The sequence below is a fragment of the Pantherophis guttatus genome, chromosome 5 (assembly GCF_059756535.1).
Source record: "Pantherophis guttatus breed Tessera chromosome 5, ASM5975653v1, whole genome shotgun sequence".
NCBI classification, from domain to species: domain Eukaryota; kingdom Metazoa; phylum Chordata; class Lepidosauria; order Squamata; family Colubridae; genus Pantherophis; species Pantherophis guttatus.
The window spans coordinates 72,407,326-72,429,294 of NC_142067.1; the positions used below are offsets into that span (position 1 = coordinate 72,407,326).

The following is a 21,969-nucleotide window of genomic DNA, read 5'->3' on the forward strand; positions in this document are numbered from 1 at the left end:
AGACACCATATGAACTAATGTACAATAGAAAACCCAAGATAGCACACATGCACATATTTGGAGTCACTGCAGATGTACACATACCAAAGCAATTGAGGCGTAAAGGAGAGAACGTATCCAGAAGACTTAGGTTCATGGGATACGAAACAGGCACAAAAGGGTACAGATTTATTGATAATAATAACAAATTTATAATTTCTAGAACAGCAGTATTTCATGAACAGGCCAACTGGTCTAAAATACATCTTAATGAAATATTCCCAATCACAAATCCAGACACTAAACATCAGGATAAAATAACCAGAGAAGAATGTAATCACAACACACATAAAAACAAAACTAAAACATGGACAAACAGTCAACACAAAATAAAGACAGATTCGTTAACAAAAAAGGAGGCAAGATACTTACATGATAACGATAGTAAACCAGAAAAAGCAATCAGATGTAACAGAAACCAAGTGCCAAACAAATACAAAGATTACGTAATGTACATGGATAGCGAAACATCAACACCAAACACATACGAGGAAGTATTAAAACTTCCCCCCGAAGAAAGAAGAAAATGGGAATCAGCCATGGCCAAGGAGATGGATAGTTTAAGAGAGTTAAATGTATTCACACCTACACCTGCACCTAAGGATAAAACTATTATAGGCACCAGGTGGATATATAAAATTAAAAATCTAGAAGAAGGCAACACTTTATACAAAGCTAGGTTAGTTGCACAAGGTTATGCTCAAAAATATCCTGAGGATTACACAGACACATACTCTCCCACAGTAAGAACTGAGAGTGTCAAAACAGCTTTAGTTATAGCATCAGCACTTAACCTTGATGTATTCCAATATGACATACAGACTGCATATCTACACGCAAAACTTGATAAAGAGATATATGTAAGAGCACCTCATAGTCAATATACAAACAAAAATGAAACGTGGTTACTAAATAAAAGTTTGTACGGATTGAAACAATCTGGCAAACGATGGTATGAATGTTTAGTCAAAGTACTCAGAACTATGAATTTCAATGCTACTACTGCTGACAACTGTTTCTTTGTCAAAAAGGAGGGTGACTCATTAGAATTTGTGTTAATTTATGTGGATGATATTTTGTATATAGGTAAACATAAAGAAAAGAGAGAGACATTTGTAACAAAACTAAATGAACATTTTTCTTTAAAATCATTAGGGAAGGTAAATAAGTATCTTGGAGTTCAAATCAGTAAAACCAAAAAAGGATTCAAACTTTCTCAGAAAGATAAGATTATAGAACTCCTAAACAAGTGTAATTTAAACAATGCTAAGTCCTGTGACACTCCTATGCAAACTGACTTTTTGAGGAACATAGATGAATCATCCCCCGAATTTAAGGATAATACACTCTACAGATCAGTTATTGGTTCCCTTCTATATATTTCTAATTGGACTAGACCTGATATTGCTTTGCCCCCCAATTTGTTATCCAGGTACGTCAGCAAACCCTTATTGTATCATTGGGAAGCCGTTAAAAGAATATTAAGATACTTAAAGAATAGCTTAGACTTCTGTTTATTATTGGAACCTAATAATGTGAAAGAGCCCATTCTCGCATGTTATGCTGATGCGGATTGGGCAGGTGATACTATATGTAGAAAAAGCACATCTGGTTATATATTTTTTCTTAACGATTGTCCAGTTTACTGGTACACTGGAAAACAAGATTTAGTGGCCACCTCAACGACTGAAGCAGAATATGTTTGTTTGTCTAAAGCCTCCAACAATCTTGTATGGTTTAATGATTTATTGTCAAATACTTGGAAGAAACCTTCATTACCATTTATCATACACGAAGATAACAAGGCTGCTATTGAAATATCTAGATCTGATGCTATTGGTCAAAGATCCAGACATATAGATATAAAATTCAAGCACGTGAGACAATTATCTCAGGATGGATTTATTAAAGCAGTCCATTGCGAAACATCAGAGCAAATAGATGACATATTGACAAAGCCTTTACCTTCTAAACAACACAAATACTTGACTTCAAAATTGCAAGTTTTATACTGCTCTGAATCTGAATGTAATTATTGTTGTATATCGAATCGGCATTTAGAGGGGGATTTGTCACAAGTAAATGCCTTATTCTCCAATATGTAAATAGTATATAACCGGGGTATTAGGGGTTAACTTATTCTTCATCATTTAATATATTCATATTTAACCACTCCCATATCTTGCTCCGCCTTGTGTATATAAAAGGAGCTGTATGCACCTCCTCCTGGCTTCTATCTGTGATTATTCAGTGAATATAGAATGCCTACTGTAAATAAACAGTGTTTTGTTTGAATACTTTATTCTTAAATCAATTATTGAGTCTGATCCTTAAAATCTTGCAACATCTTAATTGAAATTCTTTAATCTGAGCTTCAAGAGTTGTTATTTCATCTAATTCAGCTTCACATAAAGAGTTTGTCTTCTCCAATCCATAGTCCATACAATCTACTCTGGCTTTCACCTGTTTCATATCTTCTTTCAGACATTGGATTTCTTCCCGGAGTTCCCTTGCTAGCAAATCAAACTTAGCTTCCAGCTTTACTCTGACATTTTGAATATGCTCATGAGTTTTTGACATCCATAAATGGCTTTAAAAGTTCTATATCTCCTGATAATCATTCTAATTTCTCTGTCTTCTTCCTCATCACCATCTTTTTGGGTTTAAAATTAAAAAAATTAAGTTTTAAAGTTAAAAGTTTTAGAGTTATAGGCTTGAAACCTAAATTACACTATAAGACTAATAGTGTTCTTAAAAAGAGTTAGCAATACTATACTCTATTGGCTGCCTCTTGTGGTGAATCAGCACTATTTACTGTATATAAAAAGGCCTCAAAAAAATTCAGAGCTTTACCACAGATGACCACAAATGACCAATCAGAAGCTGTTAAAAACAAAACTATTCCCCCCCACAACAGTCTCCACACTTCATACAGAGAATTCTTGTTTAAACTCTGAAAACCAAGTCTGTTGAGTCCCCTAATGATATAAAATTCTCTGTAAGATTTAAGCCAAAAATTACTAGAATAATTTCAGGAATAGTTTCCACATTGCTTTAGTTTTGAATTATATCAGGCTTCTTAGTCTGGCTCGGATATCTCAGCTCCTCCCTCTCTCCAATTTAAATCACAAAACCTCAAAAATGATGATAATTCTACAAAAAAGGAAATGGCAGGCTGCAACTAGAGAAAGCCTCTTTCAGCATGAAAGATAATTATGCAAAAAAGAAGAGGTGGCACCTTTTATTGTCTATTAAAAACAACTCATTCTTCCACGGTGAACTTGCTTGGTTGCCCCGCCCCAACCGGTACTCACCGGATTACTTTTTCTTTTTCTTCAAGAAGCAGTCTGAGAGACCCCAGCTTCTCAAGGGAGCAAAAGGGTTGATTTCTAAAGTTTCCCCCTATCCAAGGGGGGGAGGGGTCTTCTGACTTAGAAAGCATTCTAAGCCTTGAACTGTGGAGAGTCTGTAGGAAAGCTAGAAGCTCCCATTCCTTCAAAGGTGAGAGTTCCACCAGAAGTTATTTTTATGGACATCCTGATAGAAAATGTATACATGAAATGGATATTCAATTTTATATATTTTATATTTGTAAAGGATTTTTTTTTTTAGTAGTCACCATTACTAAAAGTAGCTAGCAAAATTAAAACCAAGTGTTTAAAACTTCAGTTTCTGTGAGAGCATTTTTCATGTTAATAACAAATGGAAATTAAAAAAAGAAATCATTACTGGAACAGAATTTTCTGATACTCTAAAATTAAGAAAGGTACCTTGAAGATGGGAATTAGATTTCACTTATAAAAACAGCAGTAGCATGGGGGAGAAGAGGAATGGCTTATTATCAAAGTCCATTCTTAGTCAAATGAAAAGCAATCAAAACTTTTGATTGAACTAGTGAAAAGAAAATGTATTATTTTGAGCATGTGTAAATGCAAATTGAAAAGTAATTTCATGCTGACTTTAGGTACGTCATTTTATATAAGTGCTGAACTTTTATCAAATAAAGTATTTCACAAATTTTATTCTAAAATGGGAGCTTGCTTTGCTTTGCTTTGCTTTGCTTTGCTTTGCTTTGCTTTGCTCTGCTTTGCTCTGCTTTGCTTTGCTTCCCCCCTTTCCCTTGTGTTCCTTTCCCTTCCCTTTCCTTCTTTTAGTTTTTTACTTATAAGATATATCTAATTAATAATATAAAGTTTATATATAAAGTCTATCATCAGTTTTAGCTGTTGTCTATCCACTACTAATGTAAATGAAGCGGGCTCTGATAGATGACCACTGGATAACTTTCTATTCACTCTATTCTAAAAAGTAATGCATCCGGTTGGAAAAAGTACAAACTCAGCCAAAATCCTTTTGGTACCTCTAGGAGGCCTCTAAGTTGTCAGAAGAAAGGAACATTCTAATGACATACAGCTTAAAGGTTGGTTAGGTCAAGGGGATCCACATGAGTTAAAAGTTGTCTATCGTCAGAAGATGATTTGAGTCTATGCTTCAGTAATCTACAAAAAGAATTATAACTGTTTTGCAAAGAAACTCAGTAATTAGGAAATGTCAATTAAAAATGACAAATGTATATGACCATATGAATTGCTGAGTTAACAGAATCCTTTGTCTAGAAGGGTATAAAACCATTGTACCTAATTTCTGTCTTTGTTCAACGCTTCGTGTACAGAGCTTTGAAACTATTGCGCAATATACAAATTGTCTCTGATTAATCCAAAAGTTGCGTTTGTCTTATTAAATCCACAACACTACAGGATGAAGGCCTTTTCCGCATGCAGACCCAATTAGCAAAAGAAAGCTCTATAAAGTAACCAAGACTCAGACATGACTAAATGATTAGAACAACAATTAATAATATAGTGGAGATTTTACTTTTAGGTTCAAAAGAATCATATTTATTTTAAAAAATGAAAACACTTAAATGCACTGTGCTAATCTTTTATTAATGTTATTTCGAGCATTAATTGTATAACTTAAGTAATTAGCTGTATACCTGTAAATATTTTGGAGGTGGACATATCTCTCCTTTTTATAGGTAGTTCTCAACTTACAATCATTTGTTTAGTAATCATTTGAAGTTACAACATCGCTGAAAAAAGTGATTTATTTTTCATACTTATAACCGTTGCAGCATCCCCATGATCATGTGATCAAAATTCAGGTGCTTGGCAACTGGCATGTATTTATAATGGCTGCAGTGTCCCAGGGTCATGTGATCATCTTTTGCAAACTTCTGATAAGCAAAGTCAAAGGGGAAACAGATCCAGTAACAAAAGTGTTAGTAATTTAGAACTGCAGTGATTCACTTAAAAACTGTTGCAAAAAAATTTACATAAAATAGGGCAAAACTCAATTAATAACTGTCTTGCTTAGCAATGAAAATTTTGGGGTCAATTGTGGTCATACATCAAGGGCTACCTGTAGTTAGTAAATAAATAAAAAGATGGACCTAAAATCATCCAACAATTATACTAAACTAGCTTTCATTGTATTACATCTAAGTCAAAACAAAAGAGAATCTAATCAAAAGTATTAATTAATTTTAAAATGAAACTGATACATCCATTCTGTCCTTTCAATATGAATATGACACACAAAAGTGGCCAGTTCCTACTCATCTCTCTTTCTGATCTATTGAGACAATCAATAATATTGTTTGATTACAAATGGGATAATAAGGGGAAAAGAGACTTATATTGTACTCTATCTCTTCACATGTAGTCATTGGATCTTCACTAAGCATTCCAGCCATAAGAAAACCTGAAAGAGACAAATCCTGTTACATACAGGTGTCCCTTCTGATTATTCACATATTTTCCTCAATAAATAAAGGAACAAATATAATGCTTTTTATTCATTTGTTTAACTGAGTTCTTTTTATTTAGTTTTAGGACTTGTATGGAGAACAGACTACATTTTAATTCACATTTATTTGGAAATTTTGAAAATTCAAAGGATTCATAATTTTTAATCATCACTGTATAACATAAAACGTTCAACCAAACTTTTAGATCTATATCAGATAATCTATTTGGATAAAAAACCAGACTACAGAAGATTTATTATTGCTATTAAGCAGAGCATTTTCCACAGTCTTTGAGTCCTTTGAGATTTTGTTTTTTGTTTTTTTCATAGAACTTTATAGAATTGTTTCATCTCTGATAAATGCATGGAAAACTAGCTCAAGTCAGAAACGGTATAGGCTCTGACACCTTAATGATTTTTTTTCAAGCTTTACCAAACAAGGACCTTGGCCTAGGAGTATTATTTGGAATTTTATCCAAAACATAGTAAGTGCTAGATACTAACAATCAAAAGTCCCTAACCAGAGCTAAAGCTCTAGATCAGTGGTTCTCAACCTTCCTAATGCCACGACCCTTTAATACAGTTCCTCATGTTGTGGTGACCCCCAACCAGGGGTGGGTTCTAAATTTTTTTATTATCGGTTCTATGGGCGTGGCTTATTTTGTGGGCGTGGCTTGGAGGTCATGTGACTGGGTGGGCATGGCTAGCTGGTCATGTGACTGGGTGGCCATGGCTATGTGTATAGGGACTACTCAGAGGGCTGAAAAAAGTCATTTCTGACAGGTCCTCAGACTTTTGACTGGTCCTCACACTTATGACCATTCTCACATTTATGCCCAGTGCAGCATTCTTAACAACCATGTCACTCATTTCACAACTGCTTCTCTTCACCATGGTGACAAGATAGGGCAAAAACGTAAATTGTGAGGACAGTCGTAAGTTTGAGGACTGGTCAAAAGTGCGAGGACCAGTCAAAAATAACTTTTTCAGCCCTCTGAGTAGTCCCTGTGCATAAAAGGACTACCCAGAGGGCTGAAAAAAGTGATTTCTGACAGGTCCTCGCACTTTTGACCGGTCTTCGCAGTTATGAGTGGTCATCATTTATGCCCATTGTAGCATTCTTAACAACCGTGTCACTCATTTCACAACTGCTTCTCTTCATCATGGTGACAAGATAGGGCAAAAACGTAAATTGTGAGGACAGTCGTAAGTTTGAGGACTGGTCAAAAATGCGAGGACCAGTCAAAAATAACTTTTTCAGCCCTCTGAGTAGTCCATATGCATAAAAGGATACAGCAATAGAGAGGGATGAAGGAAGGGAAGGGAAATTAGAGTAGGAGTGAGGGTAAGAGAGGGAGGAAGAGAGGAGGAGAAGGAGAAAGGAAGAGGAAGTAGGGAGAAGAAGAAGAGGGGGGAAGAGAAAGTAAGAAGGAAAGAAAAGAGAGAGGTGGTAGGTTTGAGGAGAAAGATTGCTGTACAATAAAAAAGATGAAAGGGAAGAAAGCCAACCCCAAACAAATATAAAGATATTAAGATAAAAAATGAATTGTTAAACTTTAAAGAATAAAAGAGAACAAATAGCAATAAATAGCAATAATTAGAAACACACATACAAACATACAACGTATTTTCTTTGAACAGAGTATTTGGCCGGTTCACAAATTTAAACAGTTGTAGGAGGTTAGCACCCACCCCTTTCCTAGAAGAATAAAATATTTTGGGAAATATTAAAAAGGCAGAATATTATATTTCCCTGGATGAGAAATGGAGAAGCATATTTTACAGACAAAGCAGCTCCCACCTTCCTGCCCCCCACCCTTTGTTAATGGGCCAGAGGCAGAAAGTCAATCCTTTGTCAAAGGACATTTGCAACACAATAGCAACAGAAACTAACACAATGGGCCCCATCTAGCAACCAAAACTCACCACATGTGACCTGGGAAGCACATGTGACCATCAGCCAGCAAGGCTAGCTAAGATCCCCACCCCCTGGGAGTCTGACAACCAATCAGGATACTCGTTCGGGGCCCCAAGAAATGCAAAACCAGAGAGAGCATAAAAACCCAAGGATTTACTGTATCTGCCCCTTTTCTGTTCAGGAACTCAAGCCATGTGATCCTGTCCACCATTAAACCATCTTTCCAAGCAGTCTCCATGTTTCCAGTGTCTTTTTCCCCACTTGGAGCAGAACCCAGAAGGATATTTCTTCCAACACAGTGTTTAGTCATTTCAATTAAATTTACAATTTCTATATTTCCTTTTTACCATATTTATTCCTCATCTATTTTTTTAAAAAACCAATATTACCCTTCATCCTCATCTCTAATCTTAATCAAATTCAATTTTTCCCTTCTATTCTATATTATACCCCTTCGTATTGTCATCTATTTTTATATCCATCCTCACATTGGTTAATTATGTAATTATGTAATACAGTTGTTTAATACAAATTCAACATTTTAATATAAATCAATTAGTTATATAACTATCTTTTTTGTATATTAATCAATATGAACATGAATATTCCAATTATTTCCATGCAATCCAATTTCTTACAAATCAATTAATTATATTTACCAATAATAATAAACCAAATAATTTTCCCTGTATATTCCTCCAAACCACAACTTAACCATTTCTGCTTTCAACACAATATACAATTAATAGTATCTCAATTATTACAATTCCCTAGTTAAATAGAGCTTTTTTTCTTTTGTGTTTTAAAATCTTGAACCTCCTCTTTTGCCCTAAATTTCCCATTGTTTGCAGTTTTGCACCTACCTTTTTTGGTGAGGAAAAAGAAAAAGAAAAAAATCTCTCTCTGCCTCATTTTGTCACCTTGCAGCAAAGACCCTGCTTTACTTTCAATTTCGCTTTTTCAGCATAGCTAGGGGAAAAAATATCTGCTCCAGGAATTTACCTCTTTGCAGCTAGCTAGCAACAGAGCCCTCCGCAAAACAGCTGAGAGCAAATCAGCTGAGAGTGGGGAAGCTGATCAAATCAATTTATGGTAATTAATCTATGCTGAAGCTGAAAGGGGCTGTTTTTTCTATTTTTGCAGGCACCAGTCTATTCATTTGTTTTCTTTTAACACTGATCAGCTGTAGGGCGGCCCTTTGAAGCCCCACGGCAAGAATTTAAAGTTTTTTTCCCTCTAGCCATCAGCTGGGACTCCGGAGGCAGCAATAGATTGGGAGTGGGCAGGGTAAGCGACCGGCGACCGGTGATCCAACAGAGGCAGAGGGTGAGGGTGAGTGAAGGCGTGGGGGGGGGTGAGAGAGGGCTTTGGTGACCCCTGTGAAATGGCCGTTCGACCCCCAAAGGGGTCGCGACCCCCAGGTTGAGAACCGCTGCTCTAGATGGAGTGATGGAGGTGGGCTTCTTCCTTCACAGAACCTTTCTTTTCTAGATGAGAATTTATTTGACCTTGGGACCTCTATTATTGGACAAGAGCTTTTACTGCTAGTTTGGGGACTAATAGAATACAGTCTTTATCTGTGCAATTGGCATTAAAAAAAGAGAGATTCCATTTGGAAATAATATTCAGGAAAACTCAATAGCTGTCTCCCTTAACCGACCCATTCAGGATAATAAGATGAAACAACCAGCAACTTCTTTAATTTATTCTGGGGTGTTTCTAACAACAAGTGTAAAGGTGGGTAGGCCCATCTTGATGAAGAATGGTATGCCAGGGTAATTTCTCTTGCAGAGAATGGTTCATTATCATAATAAAATGAAAATAGCTATATTTGCTATAAACCTTGTCATACAGAAGCATATGTGAACATTAGCACTAGTCAAATTTAGTAATTAAAATATCTTGAAATATATTTGGTGCTTTAATATCTTGGAACTAAACAAAGGAAATAGTGGTATGTGTGTCTATTGTCCTGCAAATGTTACTTTGCATTTTGCCATTCATAGTGGCAAAGACCATTCTAAAGCAGCAGTCATGATCTATACAGCAATACTATGAGCTATTTGATCTACAGTTTACTACTTTCCTAATATTGCAATCAAGATCTCTTTGAAGTTGTTCAGTCAAAGTTTTTAAGGGCTCAATGTGCCTATGTGTCCTATTATCATTCAACTACTTGTCGGGAATGACTAGCACATATGTGCGAGGGGAATCTTTACCTTTATCTTTACTTACTAAAGAGTAAGGTGACACAATGGTTAGAATGCAGTACTGCAGGATACTTCTGCTGACTGCCGGCTGACTGCAATTTGGCATATCGAATCTCACCGGGCTCAAGGTTGACTCAGCCTTCCATCCTTCCAAGGTGGGTAAAACGAGGACCCAGATTGTTGGGGGTAATATGCTGATTCTGTAAACCACTTAGAGAGGGCTTTAAAAGCACTGTGAAGCAGTATATAAGTCTAAGTGCTAAGTGCTAAGGCTGGTTTCAATAAATATCTGGAACCAGCTCTGCTGCCTAGAAATACTGTGTCACACTCATTTATTTTGATGGTTTTATTGCATTCCTGATATTTCAGGATACCTTTATAGCCTCATAGTTGACCAAATGCATTCTGTTTTAAAATCCCATGGCTTCAATCACAAATTCCATATTAATTGGCTTGGAAAACCATTTTCAGTTGCACCCTGCACCCTGCATGAGAGAACATAGAATATATTATTCACATCTGTGTTAGGTGTAGATTACTTTAGTTAGCTTTAGTTAGCTTTAGTTTCTTTGACTGTTTTTATTAATGCTTCTAACTATTTTATTATTAATCTTTGATCACAGCCTACTTTGATTTAAAAAATGGATAAATGGGGAAAATAGTTCATAAGAAACAATGTATATTACATATAACTATATAATAAAAGCACGGGTTTGTTAAAAATAGATCATGCCAAACCAATCTTATTTCATTCTTCAACATAGTGACTAAATTAGTAGACCAGCGAAATACTGTGGACATAATATACTTAGACTTCAGCAAGGCATTCAACAAAGTAGATCACAACCTACTTCTTGTTAAGCTAGAAAAAAGTGGCATAGATAGCATCACCATCAGACGGATTTGTAACTGGCTGACAAACCATACTCAATGAGTAGTCCTTAATGGGTCTACGTCTACATGGAGGGAAGTAAGCAATCGGGTATCACAAGGTTCCATCTTAGGCCTGATACTCTTCAATATCTTCATAAACAATTAAGATGAGAGAGTAGAAGGGGAACTCATCAAATTTGCAGATGATACTAAGCTGGCAGCAATAACTAACACCCTAGAAGATAGGCTCAAGATCCAGATGGATCTTCATAGACTTGAACACTGGGCCTTATCTAACAAAATGAAATTCAGTGTAGAGAAAAGTAAAGTCTTATCAGAGGTGGGTTTCAGCAGGTACTGACTGGTTCTGGAGAACTGGTAGTGGAAATTTTGAGTAGTTTGGAGAACCGGTAGTAAACATTCTGACTGGCCCCGCCCCCATCTATTCTCTGCCTCCCAAGTCCCAGCTGATTGGAGGGGACTTGAGAGGCATTGTCAGCCTCTGATCTTTTCAATTCTTGCTTGTCGGCTGCCATGGAAAAGGGGGGGAGGGGGAGTTAGGAAATTGCTAGATCGGGAAGCATGCTGGAGAAGGAGTATGGAGAAACGAAACCAAATCTTAGCTGCAGTCCTGTGCCTTTGAAGCTGCTATCTGCTGACATTCCAGATTGATGACACTGCCAGACGTGTGATTCCTCCTGACCTCTGGAGGACCTTTGGATTGGATGATTTACGCTGGACACTTGGGAGGGGATGCTTTCTATATGTGATTTTCGCGCCTATTGTCTCAGATCTTGCTTTCCTTGGCTGCATTCAGTTCTATTTTAGTAAAAGTACCTTTTTCCATGAAAATGGAGTCAGGGTCATTCTTTCCTGAAATTTGAAAGGAGGCACGCCTGACATTAAGCAAGATCTCACTTTTACAGCCATCCCAGATAACTACCGAGGGGGCTGAAAACCAGACGATGTCAGATCAAGATAGTGATCAGGACCAGATGGGATCTGTGGGCTCTACAATTCTTTCCCTCCACCCAGAGGGGGAAACTTTGGAATGGATGGCAAAATTATGACTGAGAGAGGAAACAGAGCGAGCCAGATGGTCGACTGGAGTGGGGAGGCTACCGGACTGGGGAAGGACCCCCCAAGGAGTAACAAGTGCCAGACCCTTGAGAGGGGAATCGGCATGGATGCAAGAGCAGAAAGAAAGCCTCATGGTTGCCCAAGCTATGCAACTTCTCAGGGATTCCGAAGCCAGCCGCCAGACCCAGGAGAGGTATGTTTACCCAATTGGGAAGGGAGGGAGGAAACCACCCCGGGGAAGACCCAGAGATGGCTGCTTGTGGGGGAGAGGAAGAGCAAGCTGGGGAAGGAACGTCTCAAGCCTCTGAATCTCTGGCGAGAGATGTGGCAGTCCAGGGGGCGCTAGCATTGCAGGCTCCACCCCAGAGGCGAAGAAAGCCAAAAATTCCCCCCCCCAATAACAGACAAGTTCAGAGGAGACCCGAAAACCTTGGCATTTTTTTTAATCCAAGTGTGGAACCACATGCAGGACTGGGGGGAGGACTATCTGTGGGATGCAGCTCGCGTAAGGAGCGTTACAAATGCCCTAGAGGGGGTGGCAGCCGAATGGATGGTGGGCCTTCACAATAACAACTCCCTCCTGCTGAGAAATTACAACCTCTTTATGGGAGCCCTCAGAACACACTTTGAGGATTCCCTAGCCGAGCGGAAAGCGAGAATCAGAATTAAGGGCATTCACCAGGGCCAGAGATCAGTGGCAGAGTACACTCAAGAGTTCTGCGATCTGGCCCCTTTCATGAGAGGGTGGTCAGAGGCATCCCTATTAGAAAACTATAAAGATGGATTGAATGAGGACATTTACAAGGATTGCAGAGCACGCGGGGTCCCCAAAGATCTGCAGAGCTGGTACGTGGTAACAGTGGATGTAGAGATTGACCTGGCCTGAAGCCAGATCCGTGGTGGCCGCGCCTGGGATCAGTCATCCTCCTCTTTCTGTAAGGGGGTGCCAAAGACAGCAGTGGGGAAGACAAAGCCCAAACCCAAGCCAAATCCTTTGTGTGTTTCAAATGTGGAAAGGAAGGACACTGAGCGGCTGAGTGTTTCTCCAAGCCAGCATCAAAATCAACCGGCCCCAGAGGGAAGAAGGCTGACAAAGCTCCCACAAAAACCCGCGAGCCCACCCTGAAAGGAGAAGTCATTGAGTTTGCTCCCTGAAAACAGGGTGAGTTGGGAACTCCGACCATCGCAACGACAGCGAGGCGGACACTGAGTCCGCTGACGACCTGATGAGTCACAATGGGGGTCCCATGATCATCTCTGTAAAATTAAGGGTGCCATCCACCGGGGCTCACAGGCAGATTCCAGCCCTCGTAGACTCTGGATGCACTAGGTGCATAATCAACTCAAAAGTGGTGGAAAAGATGGGCCTAAGACTAAGAACATTGAGAAGGCCCATCGTTTTCTGTCAGCTAGACAGATCAGTGGCAGGAGGGGGCCCAGCCAGTTTTGTGACTGAACCCATCGAGATGCAGTTGGGGGATCATCTAGTGACTCTTAGTTTCATCGTGGCCCCTGGCATGGAGCGACCCCTCATACTTGGGTTACCATGGCTCCGTAAATGGAACCTGTGCATTAATTGGAGGAAGGGAGTTTTGCGCATTCGCTCCAAGAAACCAGGAAAACACAGGAAAGAACCCCTTCCGGAGGACGGAGGGGAACACAAGGAGGCAGAAACAGCAATAGACCACATAGAGGGGGAGGAGAAGATTCCGAAAAAGCTTGGACCCAAATATGTGGGCCCTTTCCCGATAGTGCGGGTAATTAATCCAGTCATGGTTCCTTGTCAGTTTTCTCAAACCGGAACACTCCTCCCCTTTGCGCCCAGGCCAAGAACCTCCTCCTGTCCCCATTCTGATTGAAGGTGAACAACATTTTGAGGTCAAGGAAATCTTGGATTCTAGGAAGCATCGTGGTAAGGTGCAGTATTTGGTGGCTTGGAAACATTTCCCATTGTCAAAAGCTGAAAGGGTAAATAAAAAAGATGTTTGAGCCCTGAAGAAAGTCCAATAATTTTATACCAACTATCCTGATAAACCTTAATCGTTTGCTCCCTGTACATATTGTATGTTTGTCTCCCTTTTATATTTTCCAGGAATAATATCTCTTTTGAAGGGGTGCCGAATGTCAGCCTCCAATCTTTTCAATGCTTGCTTGTCGGCTGCCATGGAAAAGGGGGGGAGGGGGAGTTAGGAAATTGCTAGATGGGGAAGCGTGCTGGTGAAGGAGTATGGAGAAACGAAACCGAATCTTAGCTGCAGTCCTGTGCCTTTGAAGCTGCTATCTGCTGACATTCCAGATTGATGACACTGCCAGATGTGTGATTCCACCTGACCTCTGGAGGACCTTTGGATTGGATGATTTACGCTGGACACTTGGGAGGGGATGCTTTCTATATGTGATTTTCGCGCCTATTGTCTCAGATCTTGCTTTCCTTGGCTGCATTCAATTCTATTTTAGTAAAAGTACCTTTTTCCATGAAAAAGGAGTCGGGGTCATTCTTTCCTGAAATTTGAAAGGAGGCACGCCTGACAGGAATGGGGATTTTGCAGTATCCTTCTCCCGGAGTGGGGTGAGAATGGAGATTTTTTATTTATTTATTTATTTATTTTTGAATTTGTATACCGCCCTTCTCTCTGAGGACTCAGGGCGGTGAACAGCCAAGTAAAAACATCAAATACAAATATTAAAATACAGTTAAAATATACATATATAAATTTGGCCCCATTAATTAAAAACAATAAACAAAACACTTAAAAACACTTAAAAAAAAATTTACAGTATCCTTCCCCTGCCATGCCCACCAAGCCATGCCTATCAAGCCATGCCATGCCCACCAAGCCAAACCCACAGAACCGGAAGTAAAAAATTTTGAAACCCACCACTGAGTCTTATACTTAGGCAAGAAAAACCAAAAGTACACATATAGACTGGGTGAAACCAGGCTTAATAGCAGTAAGTGTGAGAGAGATCTTGGAGTCCTAGTGGACAACCAGCTAAATATGAGTCAGCAGTGTGCAGCGGCAGCCCAAAAAGCCAATACAATCCTAAACTGCATTAACAGAGGGATACAATCAAGATCAAGTGAGGTACTAATACCACTCCATAAAGCCTTAGTAAGACCACACCTAGAATACTGCATCCAGTTTTGGTCACCACACTATAAAAAAGATGTTGAGACTCTAGAAAAAGTGCAGAGGAGAGCAACCAGGATTATTAGGGGACTGGAGACTAAAACATATGAAGAATGGTTACAGGAACTGGGCATGGCTAGTCTAGTGAAGAGAAGGACCAGGGGAGACATGAGAGCAGTGTTCCAATATTTGAGGGGCAGCCACAGAGAGGAAGGGGTCAAGCTATTTTCCAAGGCACCTAAAAGTCAGACAAGGAATAATGGATGGAAACTAAAGAAGGAGAGATTTAACCTGGAAATAAGGAGACATTTTCCGACAGCGAGAACAATCAACCAATGGAACAGCTTGCCTTCGGAAGTTGTGGGAGCTTCATCACTGGAGTCATTCAAGAAGAGATTTGACTGCCATTTGTCAGAAATGTTGTAGGGTCTCCTGCTTGGGTGGGGAGTTGGACTAGATGATCTACAAGGTCCCTTACAACTCTACTAATCTGTAATCTGTAAATCTGTAACCAGGACTATGACAGAGCATCTCATGCGCTTGAGGGCAGAATTTTAGCCATTTTTAACTAATCTAATAGTCATACATTATTCAATCCTCTGCTGTAATGCCATACAGAAATGACTTTAATTTTTAAAAACGGAATTGGTTAAGTGTGAGAAAAATAAGAATTATTCCTGTAAAAGCATAACCTGAGTTACGCCATTTTGAAATCATGTTAAGGTTTTGTTTTACCTTGTATAACCTGATTATATAATTTAGCTGACATTTAAGAACATGAGAAAGGAAATGTGTAATTCCTGTGTTTTTTAGAGGATGTTTGTCTTGCAGGAAATATGTTCTTGGGTTAACTTGCCCTTATTAATTAAAGGAAGTACGCAATTGATGTTTTTTGGGGGTATGTCTGTTGGGAATTGGGGAATTTCCAGGGTGGAATTATGTACTGCATATGTTATATAAGATGTTATGTAAGATCTGGAACTGATTCCCAAGGTACTTTATTGACGTGTATTCTGATGTTCCTGAAGACTATAAAAACTTGTGTAAATTGTTTTATTTTCGTCTTTCTCTACTTTAGAGAGAAAGGCCCTTTGCAAAGAATAAACTTTGTTCCAGGATTATTTTGGTCTTTGTCTCTTTAAAACGATAATGGGATTTACCTGTCGACCACAATTGGTGCCCGAAGGGACTGAAAACATTCTGTCTGGAATGGTGGAATTCCCTGATACATGCGCACAAACACTGATTTCAGTGAGATGGGGTTATTTCCTTTCCAGCCGGAATTGCTTTTCTATGAACCTTGAGGCAGAGACCTGAATGCCTGGACAGAGAGGAACGTTCCTGAAGACTTCGGTGCACCAGGAGTGAGTATATGTTTTCTCTTTGGTGGTTTGGTTGTGTATGTTTGTGTGTGTATGGCCTGTATGATTTGTGTGTATAATTAGTGTAATACAGGTTGGGGAAAGTATGGGGCCTTTACTAGGGAAAAGTGCTGCTGAGACTGAAATATCCTCCATCCCCCATATCTCCATTAGGGAAATGGTTAGTACAGTGGTTAGAGGATTGGTTGGAAGCTTGTACAAAGGTATTAGATAAGGTGACTATGATTAATTATTGTAAGGAGGTTTGGCTGACATTTGTGTTGATACAGCCTAATTATAGGTGGAGTAAGTTTGTGGAGTCAGACTCATATTGGATCAATGCTTTGAAGAAAGTTTTGGTGAAAAAAGAAGTTGAAAGTTCAATTGTTATATGTTGAACCTCAGTTCCATGTTCAGTAGTTTAACCCCTCTTCCCCGAGAAGTTCTAGAGTTTTGTATGGGAAGGAAGAAGAGGAAGGTTGGGATCCTTTAGTTTATGCTACATGCCCACCTCCCCCTCCTTCGTATAATCCAAGTTGTGGGTGAAATTGATGTTGTTGCTGGGAACAGAAAGGAAGAGACTTCAGCAGGGCAGTAATATAGGTAGCTGGAGAAGGAGTTGGGTAAATTGTCAGTAACTGTGAAACAGAATCCATCCACTTCTCCTCATGTTACATGTTCACAAACTAAAGGAATGTTTCCTTTAAGAGGAATGCCGAATGGTATTGCGGCTTTTGTGAATGAGTCTTTGACATCTTCTGATCTGGAAGATTATAAAAGAAACATGCCGTCTTTATAGGCGGATCTGATCACGTTGTCTGAGTCATTGGATTTATTCCTGAGACCCAATCTGTATACTTTTGCAGAGTTACAGCATATATTGGGTTATTTGTTCTCCCCTGAGGAGAGGTCACAAATTCGAAAGGCAGCTATGGGTTTTTTTTGGGATTAAACCCAAGTGGGGGCTGTTCAGCCCGTTGCTGCAGATGTTAAGTCTCCATTAGTTGATCCTGGTTGGAACAATAATAATTTAGCTGATCGGGAACAAATGGAGGGAGTTAAGACAGCTGTACCTTAAGGAAGAAACAAAAGTTTTTGAGGTGGAACAGTTGTGGGAAGAAACACCGTCTGTGTTTCTGGAAAATATTAAGGACAATTTGAATAAGCACACTGGTCTTTCTCCTGAAACACCGGCTTATGAGTCCTTAATGAAAATGAAATTTGTGACGAAATCATGGCCAGACATACAGAAGCTACTACTGATATTGCTGCTCTGTTGAAAGAAGCTTAAAGGGTCTATGTGAATAGGGACGAGGCCAAGACTAGAAGAGAAAAAGAAGGAAAGAAATGATGAATGATGGTGTCTGTGTTGCAACAGACAGGAGAGGGAAAGGAGTTAGGTAGAAGAGGAAAAGGTTTTGTGAAACTTTGGTTGCAACGTGGCAACAGTGTCCTGGAATTGGGAGAGGATTACTCCAGTGGAAAGAAGTCTAGTGTTGGTGGATTGGAAAGCAAAAAGTGCTTTGTGTGTGTAAAGGAGAGGCATTTTGCTAGTTTGTCCTGAGAAGAGGATGATTAGTGGGTCCAGAAGAGGAAGATCATGTGTTTCTAATAGATACGGGTGTGATTAGAACCTATATCTGTAAATTGCCTAGAGGAGTGCATCCCACAGGTGTAACTATTAAGATAAAGGGGTGTCAAGGGTATACCTTTTGATGTGCCATTGTTGAAGAATGTGAAATTGAGTTGTGGAAAGTGTATTATATGTTTGGATGTGATATTTGTTCTAGAAGTAGGTCTTAATCTGCTTGGGAGAGATGCATTGTCTCTTCTGGGATGTGAGCTTGGTATACAGATCTTTATTGTTCTTGGATGAGGCAGAAAACTCTGTAGGAATGTGGTAAGGAAGGTTTATTGTTCTTCCTACCTGAGGTTGAATGCGAATATTTTGTCTTTGATTAATGTGATGTGATGGTGATATGTGTGTGCCGGCTAATTAAGTGACCTTCTTGGCTTAGGCCTGGAGCTGTGGAGGACAGGTGTGGTTAGGGCCCGAAATCAAGTTTTTGATTAAAAACCGCATCCTGAAGTTTTCCACTGCTTGAGGAATGGGCTACAAGATGTCAAGGATAAAACTGAAATGGGTATCTGAAGGGATGGAACTTTTCCAGGTTTTATTCCAGGTTTGCAAATGTTGTTAAATGGTATGTGTGTGTAATGAGAGTTGTTTAGGCAATAGAGCTCATTGTCTTGTAAAAAATAATAATACTGAGAATGATAATAAAGCTCCCTGAAGTATTTATGCTGACTAATTGGCAGGGAAAAGGCATGTGTGTGTTGGAATACACTAAAAGGTCTGATTGCAGAATAAATATGAGTGTGTGTGGTAAGCCCTTAAATGGGGGTGGTAAGGTGATCCTGATATTTGTGAATGCCTGTGCGTTGAACCCCTGAGAAATTTCCTTTGTATATTGAAATAGTGAGTGGCAAGAGTTTGTTGTTGTAGTTGTTGTTATGTTGTAATAGCAAGTGTTTGAATGAGCAAGTGAGAGATGAGAGAGATCCTATGGAGAAGTAGGATTAGGTAGAGGTATTTGCGATGTTAATTAGAGACAGGAGTAGTATTTTTCTTCTCTATATTTCCCCCGTCTTTTTGTTCTGAATAAGAGAAGTAAGAAAGGGGGGAGGGAAGGTGCGGTTTGTTTTCCCTTTTACACATTTTTTTTTCCTTGGTTGAGTTTGTCTGAGAGAAAGGAGGGGCGAATGGGTGATTTGATCCTGCATTGTTTCTGACTGCATTGGCAGCTATGCAGATGTATTTCCTGTCCTGCTTTAGAGAAGTGACATTGAAAGTTTGAAACAATTATTTTTGGGAGTAGAGACCCGGAGTACCTCTATTAGGTGATTTTCTTTTGCTTTTTGAAGTTTTTTATTACCCTCTTTTATGTTTTTGTGTCTGTGTATTTTGAATGATTTTGAATGCTGAGAAGGAGATTTCTAGATACTGGATACTGGATAGTCTGGGGAATAGTTGACTATGTTATTTAGCTTAGTGTTGTCTAGGTAAAGGAGGTTCCCTTGAGGGAAGAATTACTGGTAGAAGGTAAAGATGACTTTTGGTCTGGTTAGCTAGGAAGTTACTTGTAAATTAGTCTGTATAGACTTGTGAATTTAGATTAAGCTTTGCATTTCTTTGAAGCTTGTGGAAATAGTTTAGCTAATTGTGATAGAGGTGTGGTGTGATTCCTCTGAAGTGGGGAGAGTTGAGTATTTATTGAGACTCTATTGATTTATTGATAGTTAATTTTAAACTAAGTTGTTTGGAAGAAAGGTTGAAGAGTTGAAGAAAGTAATAATATAGTGTTGCTCCAGTGTTATGTTTGCCTGGTTTAAGGAAAAATTTCCACTTGTCTGTAGTAGTGGAAGATGGTATAGCCAAAGGAGTGTTGGTTTGCATGTGGACTGGGAACTAAAAGGTGGTGCACAAATGCTAGGTTTTTAAAATTGTTTCAGGAGAGTTTGGTTCTCTTGACCAATAGGAGAGAGAGATGGGAAGATGTGGAATGAAATTGTGTGGTTATGAATAAATGAATTGAGAATGGGATGAGACTGGATGAGATGCAGTTGTGAATGGAGACACTATTGAGATATTATAAGGTGGAAAGTTACCGTTTGAATGGTCAGTGCAGATATGTGAGGTTTTTGCTTTATTGTGAGCATTGCACATATTAATTAATGAGGTAGGGAATATTTATGCTGATTTAAACTATGCTTATGGTATCTTACATACTTTTGGGATAATCTGGATTGAAAGGGGGTTGATATTTAGTAAAAGGAATTGCGATAGGTGGAACTTATCACAGCTGTTTTAAAGGCAGCTGAGGATCCTTCTAAACTTAATATTATATAAATAGTGGATGAAGGGGTGTGTAAGTGAATGGGAAATGGATTACTAAGATGGAGTGCAAATTTTTACTAAAGTTGTGATGTGGAATGTGATTGAATGAGTGCATGAGGGAACCTATTGGGGAACGCAAGCACTTATTGATTTTATTAAATGTATATGCATATATGTGTCTAGGGGTGTGTATACAATAGTTATACAAATGGTAAAAGTTGTGCATCTGGCGGAAATGGCAAAAATTTCATCATACCTTAAAGACCATTCAAATGAGAGATATATATCGGAATGGAGAAAATGGATTGATTACATACAGAAGAAGTATCCGAATAAGAAGATTCATATAGCTTATGAATGAAATAATATTAAGTAGTTTATGTTTGTTTTTTCTGAGTTACAAGGAGTTAAGGACCTAGGGAGAATATGAAATGTAATAATTTGTTAGCACATTTTAGTTCTTGGTTTGTGAATGCTATACCCTGTGCTCGTTCTGGGAAGTCTAGGGAGGGGGGTGGGGGGAGGGAGGGGAAGGGATGGTGGGAAGGGGAGGGGGGTGAGGGGGGAAGGGTGGGGGGGGTGAAAATGTTTGTATTTTTCATAAAACTTTTCAATAAAAAAAATAGTTATACAAATGGTACGGAAATGAATACATTGTGTATGTAAAAAATATGTAGAGATTTGACCATTTGGCCTTTTCAATGAATCTAAGTAAATTACATTGAAATGCTGGTGGTGTGACCATTGATATATGTAATAATAATAGTGGATTATTTTACTGGATAGGTTGAAGCCTTTCTTTGTGTAAAGATAGGTGCTCAGAAGATTGTTAAATCATATTAGAGCGAATAATACCCAAATATAGTGATAGGGGTATACATTTCATTGTCCAAGGTGATGAAGGTTATGGAACAATTAGGAATTGATTGGCAATTACATTTATTGTTTATGCAAAATTCTGTAGGGAGTTGTGAATGTGCTAATCAGATAAGTAAATCTATGTTATAAAAATTAATGTTAGAGCTTCAACTACTTTGAATGAAGTGTTTGCCTTTAGCTCTATTAAGAATAGGAACTAGTCCTAGGAAAGATCTGGGGATATCTACGTATGAAATGATGTTTGGATTGCCATATGTGGGGAAAGTTGAGATGCCTAGGATAGAATTGAAGGATGTTTTTTCTGAAAATATATATACAGAGACTGTCCCAGTGTTTTTCTCATTTAAGGTAAAAAGGACAGAATCCACCTCTTGATTTCCAAGCACATGAATACAAAAATGGAGACTGGGTCCGATAAAAGCCATTACTGAGAAGAAGTTGCAGCTGGTGTGGAAAGGACTGTTCCAAGTTTTGCTGACTACTGAATCGGCTGTAAGGACTAAGGAACAAGGTTGGGTATGCTATTCCAGAGTCAAGGGACTGGTGGCTTTGCATTATGGAAGGACAGTTGCTACGGAACCTGCAAACCCTCTTAAATTGACTTTTTGATGACAAACCTTAGACGATTGGGGACCAGGGCCGGATTTTCCTATAGGCTAACTAGGCTTCAGCCTAGGGCCTCAAGATCAAGAGGGGGCCTCAAGATCAAGAGGGGCCTACATTCAAATTGTTAGCAGAATTAAAATTACACTTGCACTATAGGTGAAAGGGC

At 38.9% G+C, this 21,969-nt stretch overlaps 1 long non-coding RNA gene across 1 annotated transcript; it reads left to right on the forward strand.

The window, feature by feature from the left end:
* The first annotated feature begins 3,383 nt into the window (after positions 1 to 3,383).
* Positions 3,384 to 16,177, forward strand: LOC117669377 (uncharacterized). Its single transcript, XR_004592421.2, has 3 exons — positions 3,384 to 3,540; positions 11,775 to 12,121; positions 14,021 to 16,177. It is a non-coding gene; the product is annotated as an uncharacterized LOC117669377 (long non-coding RNA).
* The last annotated feature ends 5,792 nt before the right edge of the window (positions 16,178 to 21,969 follow it).